Genomic DNA, 6,701 nt, shown 5'->3' on the forward strand with positions numbered 1-6,701 from the left:
GGGAGAGAATTTTCTTCTTCTTAAAAAACAAAAAAAAAAAAAAGCAAAAAGCAAATGAAAAAAAAAAGTAAAAAAGAGAAAAAATCCCCCCTCCTAAGAATAAAAAAAAGGAAATAAAACTTAAGAAGAAAAAATAATAACCCCCCCCACCCCTCTTTAGAGAAAAAAACAAAAAAAACATAAAAAAAAAAAATAGAAAAAAAACAAGAGAACTAAGAAGAGAACAAAAAAAGGATAAAGAAAAAAATTAATAATAAAAAAAATAAAAACCCCCCTTAAAAATAAAAATAAAAGAAAAAGAAAAAGAAAAAAAAACAAAAAAAAAAAATAACCGAATTCTCTTCCTTCTCAGACATTTTTTTCCTTCCTTCTGTTAGTCGACTCTCATGTTTAGGGGGTTTAGTAAATGTGTTGGTATGCTCTTGATTTAGTAATGTGTTGGTTCATTTCAACAAAATGGTTGGTTTTAAATACGTAATGTGTTTATCTCTTGATTTAGTACGTAAGGTTGCGGTTTGCTATGGTTAATTCTGCATGCTTATGTTGGCCCGTGAACGCTTGTTGACTTCTCTGCAATGAACATCAGAGTGGACGGAATTGTTCTTTCTCTCACCTATGTTCCTTCCTATGCTTATGTTGGCAATGAGCAAGACTTTTGGTTAAATTGTTACTTCTACTCAGCTGATTTTTTGTTGATTGTTTTAAGTAGTTTTAATTGGGTTAGTTTGCTCAAGCTGTTTTAATCTACTTCTTTGTCGAAGGGTTTTGGGAGGAACTACAACCACTTCAATCGCATCGCTCCTTTTCTTCTTCAATCAAAAAGCAAATAATTTCTGAACTTTCAACTCAACTTATGTTTGATCAGAGCAACGGATTTCGATTTGTATGGTCCCAGTAAATTTAGTTCAAAACTGCTATAATTTTCTGGGGTTTTTGTTTTCTCGGCAGCTTTCTAGTTCTCGCCGACCCCAAACTAGTGTTACTATTGGGATAGTTGTTATGTAAGACTGGGTGGACCGACCTGTGGAGTTTAGCTTTGGGTTATCCTTTGAGTTTGTTGACTCTTTGAGCTCTTTCCTAGAAAGGATTAGTATTGTCGCTGATCGCTTGACAATCCTAGGTGCTGGCACTTTCCCGTATTGCTCTCTTAGCTTAAAGATTAAGAGCCAAATGTAAGAAACAGATTAGTCTTTATGGCTGATTTGTACAAGTTTAATCACACTCGCGTTCTAACTGTCATTCAAATATAAAGAAAAGATTAGTTTTTTGTGAACCCTAAACCTGCTATGCCGTCTCTGCTATATCATCTTTAAATTTTTTTCTATTTGTTCCTTATATATTACATTCTTTTTGTCTGGCAAGGTGACAAGGCACTTAAACAGTGGTTTCAAGGCTGATGTCGAGGCAAGGAGCAAGTTACAAGGCAACTTAATATTTTTATCTTATTTGGGATAGATCTTATATGCTTACAAATTAACAAGCACAATGCAACAAGTGAAAAGTGTCAGGTAGTATAATAGGTGTAATTGTGGGCGGTTGTAGTAAATGATAATAGTCATGTAATAATTCGGGGCTTGAGAAATTTTATTATGGTTGTTTGTCCAAGCATATATTGGTTTGCTTTGAAGATACTTGACCTGTAGTCAACTAGTAATAGATGCAATATCATCTACAGGGGAAAATTGTTGAGCGAGAATTCAGCGGTTCCTATAATGGTAATGGAGAACTGTTATCAATGATGATTTGGTCCGTATATAATTGCTATTGAGAAAATCAACTTTTTGTGGCGATATAGTGTTTGTCAAAAAAATTAGTAACTGCAAGGTCAATTTCTTTTGCAGCGACTGTCAGTCGCGTACAGGAAAATATTGTGTCGTTCAATGTTAAACCTTTGGTGGCGAACTTTAGTCGTACACTAAAAGAAACATATTATAGTGGCGAACATAATCCTTGCACTGAACATAAATATTTTTGTTGCAATTTAGTCGTCTACTGTAAAGCGAATATTTATAGTGGCGGACATAGGATCTTCCGCCACTGAAACATAAGATATATTTTGTGGCAATGTATATAGTCGCTACTAAAGATATTTTACTGAGCGGTCGATCAAAAATCTGCCACTCTGAACATCAAATTTTTATTTTGTGGCGAAATTTGTCCGCTGTAAGGTGAATAAATATACGCGGCGACCGCATCCAATAATTTGTTCTTACTGGAACACTTTTTGTAAGCGTTTTAAACAACGCTTTTGTGGCAACCTTCTGTGCGCCACATGAATACAGTGCTCTTTAGTGGCGACTATATATGTCGCTGACAATAACCTTACAGTGGTTACGGTTTTTCTTGTGGCAATACAAAAGTCCGCCGCTAATACCGGGTTTAGCAAGCGACTTATGGGGCTTTGTTGTTGGCGACCTTTGTCGGCGAAATAAGGTGTGATTTCTGTAGTGTACAACACAAAAATTTCAGCTCTACTGAGCTGCACTTCAGGCCCGACTACTAAATGCTGAAGGTTTTGCGTGATTGCATTGCTACTGATCATAGCCCGTGTGCTGAAGTTATGCGAAAAAACCGGGTACGCTATGCAATTTTTTTTTGCAAAGCCGCACAAATTAAAAATGTGCACACAAAAAGCCGGGTATAGATACAAATGCCCCATGCATTGCCTACAGTAAGTTCTCGGGGCGTTTGTTGTGAAGTTTTCTGAAGATTGAGTTTGCATAGTCTTTGGTTTTTAAATTACTAATTCTATAAGTTAGCATTTTTTTTCTTTTTGAAGATTTTCAAAACTCAACGCTTGCAAATCTTTAAAAACTTAAAAACTTAGAAGCTGTTGCCAAAGTACACTCTACTTGCAACAATATAATCGAGATGAAAACACAGTATTTTTGGAAAAAGGTTGTGAACGTTTAATTTTTTGCAACATAAGTTTAGACGTGAAAAAATAGTTTGATTATATTATTTGTAGATGAAGAACAATATTTCTAGTTGTCACTTGAAATACGTATGAAACCCATAGTTATCAATAAAGTACAAATGTATGAAACTCAAATACGGACATCAATTAGGAAATATTCACTATTCAAAAAGGAATTATAAAAAAGAAATATACTTGTTCTACAGAACACGTCAACGTAGGCATTGCACCGTGAATCAAAAAGCAGATGGCCCACCAAAAATTACCTAGTACGGTTTACGAAGTAGGGCGAGGTGCTGAAAGTAATGAGGCAGTGCCGGGCGGTTTATTTGTGGAATCAGACAGATTATTATACTTAATGGTGTTCGGGCTTAATGTTCCTTAATCGGATTATAAATCTGGTAACTGCGTAGCCATCCAATAAGACAAGAGTGGGGATTTAGAGGTGGAAATGGGATTTAAAGAAAACATTATTCACGCCATATTAATCCCATTAAGAAAATGGGTTGGATAAGAACCATAAAACGGGTCGATTATGGATAAAGAACCATATTATCCACCTAGAAAATGGTTAATCCAAATGGAATAAACTAATGTGTTTAACTTTTACATTTGTAAAGCCGTGCAAATTAGAGTTCCTCCTCAAGTTCGGAAACAAGGATTCTCTCATAAGTGATCATTTTGAAGCCATGGATAATATGAATATCCATATTAGCCGCCGGATAAACCGTTTTTAAATCGCGTCTCAAATACGGGTCGGGTCGGATAATTTACGGCGTTTTTAAATTATCCATTTGACCCGCTCGCATATCCGAGCCCGGACCCGCCCGTTGCCCACCCACGGCGGATGTCGGTCTATCCATGAATTGAATGACTATCGAGCGCGACTCTTTATTGAACTAAATCAATTAAAAAAAATGAGCCCTAGTTTCTTTTGATCTGTCAATAGGCTATAGATTAGAATTAAACACTTGAACTTGTGAAGTCCAGATTTGGAAAGAGCCAAGGACCTCATCCGTGAATACACAACCTGGCATCAATAACAATTACTTGATACATCTTGTAATCTCTCTTTGGTAACTCACTGAATCAAAATCAATCCAAAGACCTATTCTTGCACCCGTAAAAAAATCTCTGTTACATACGGCAACTCTTGGCAATCACTTGTAAAATGGAATTGTACACATAAAAGTGCATACTAAATAGAGGATCCAAGATATACACAGTAGTCCGCCGGCACGAGCCCAAATGTCAATAGTAAGCCATAAATACTCAAAAATTACTTAGGAGCGGGTTAAAGGTTTAGTCGAGTTTAGATAGAAATTGAGTAATCCGCCTCCGAGTAACCGTTGAGGTCCTGGCATGCCCGTAAATTAAAAATTGCAACCTTACAACCATACCCCGATAACCCGTGTACCCGTCAGTGTAAGTAGGATGAGCCATCGGTCTCGGCTTCAACTAAACGTTGACGATTACGATTTTTAACCGACCTACTGCAGCTTGCGACACGGCGCAAAAATTTATATGGTGCCTGAAAGTAAATTTGGTATCTGTGGTAGAAGGTTAATCAAAGAGTTTAACTTTTTCACACGCGCAGGGCGGCCAATTGAGATATTTCATTTTAGTGTTATTATTCATAAATGGTGTTTAGCTTATTGTATTAGACTTTTTAAGAAAGTAAATATATTTTGGCATGGTAGCAAATTAGTTACATGATATATCAGTATATAATATATATATATTATACGTATATATATATATATAATATATATATAAGTATATATCTAACGAGTGTATTGACCTTGTTAGATATGAGAATCCCTATCAGTTGGCGCGTACTCGCTGCATTTACCTGTCCGGTCCGACATCTGTAACAAATTCTCACTGATCTTGTCCATGTAGGAGATAAATCATAGCAAATAAATCGGTTTGAAGAGGCTCATATAGCTATACGATCCATATAAAGCCCAGACCCGGTTCAGTGGAAGGCGCCTCCTCATGCAGAGACACCAGGCGCAGCGCGACACATTTCGCAAATTGGATCAGTTAAACAGCCTAAACAGGCCAATACAGACAGGGGCTAGAAACATGATTTTAATATATGCTAAACAGGCGGACTAATTCATGAACAATGCCAGCAGATACAACCCAAACACAGGGTGGTCTGACGCCCAAATACCGGGTGTCTAACTAGTGCATGATCAAATCTATGACGGTCCTAGAATTACAACCGACGAAGTCTAGAAGTGTACTAGTACAGACTAAAAGAATATAAAGAGGGAGAAAAGCAGTGCTTGCGAACGCGGGACAGCTACTTTGCTATAACTTCGGTGACGTCTGCCTCACTAGCAATACCACGTGTACCGGCAGTTGCTTAAATACCGGATTGAATCTGCACCCGGAAAAGAGGTGCATAGGATGAGTAAAATGAGGTAACTTGCCAACTAGTGAGGTAATGAAGTATGCAAATATAAGACGATGATAATAAACAACCCGAAAAGAGCATCAACATGCGTGAAGGTAGAAGCAGTATTCAAAACCAATAAGAAAGCAACGAGAAGACTGTAAAAATCACTTTAAACCCCGTCCTTTAGCTCAGTTTAAACTTCTTTGAATAATAGACTGTTAACAGTTGCGAAATGAATGCAGCAACAACTAGGTAGATAAGCAACAAATCCGTCACTCACGGCCTACAAATACACAACTTAAGCAAATAAAATGACAGACAAATGAAGAAAAGATACGAATAAGGTTCGCCTCCCGGAATAGCAAGACGGAAATCAATATCCTCCACTTGATGCAAGTATCTAGAACAATACCAGCCCTCGGCGATATATCTCATATCGCATCACTGGGTACGCGCGCGCTCACTGGGGGTGTGTGAGACTCCGTGAGGGCCCTTCACGGCCCAAGCGCAATACAATCCATCTGTGGCAATCATAAACAGGTCTTCGACCTCAGTATCAAATCCAGTGTACACCTGCTGTGGGTGAGCCCGATCCCGAAAGGACGTCATCACCGCTGCGCGTACAGCCCAATCCACATAAGATAGTGTCACTGCTCGGCGGCGTAGCTCAGGTATGCGCGCGAAGAGAGTCTGCCAAACGATTATCCCTCAACACACACAGGCCCTCCGACCTTTACTCAGTCAAAGATATCACGTAAGCCTCTCGGGCACGTAAAACACTATATTCTCAGTCCCGAAAGAACGATCAATTTTAAAATATCATGGTCTGTAGTATTAAAACAGAGTAAAAACACTGGCTGAGTTTGTATGTGGAAAACAGTGCGGAAATAACATGATGATTCCCAGTATAGCAGCCTGACTGGTATGTTTGCTACTAATGAGGTCAGTGGTGGAGGGACAACATCGAGACAATCGAATGCCCGAAGCGGTTCCAAGGATAAATTGAGGCGCGAGCGAGTAGGCCCCAGAATAGCGCATAGATGCACGTAGGTGAGACCCAAAATAATGATGATGATGCAAAGTAGATTTAAATCGATTACGCGGTAATTATCAAATCGGCGCGAACGGACCAAGTCACAATCGCCGCAAGTAGTCGCACGACCCCATGCTCGTCATAATAAGCGTGTGCCTCACCTCAATATATAGCGCACTTGACCGACTGTGCAAGTCCGGCGGTTTCAAACCCTCAGGACTCATTTACAACATTACTCACCTGCGAACGGGCTACATCTCTAGCTCGCGACGCTTTGCCCCTCGGAATCGGCCTCCCACGGCGTCGAATCTATCCAAAATTAGAACGAATACGTCACAGATATA

Source organism: Nicotiana attenuata, chromosome 5 (assembly GCF_001879085.1).
Source record: "Nicotiana attenuata strain UT chromosome 5, NIATTr2, whole genome shotgun sequence".
NCBI lineage: Eukaryota > Viridiplantae > Streptophyta > Magnoliopsida > Solanales > Solanaceae > Nicotiana > Nicotiana attenuata.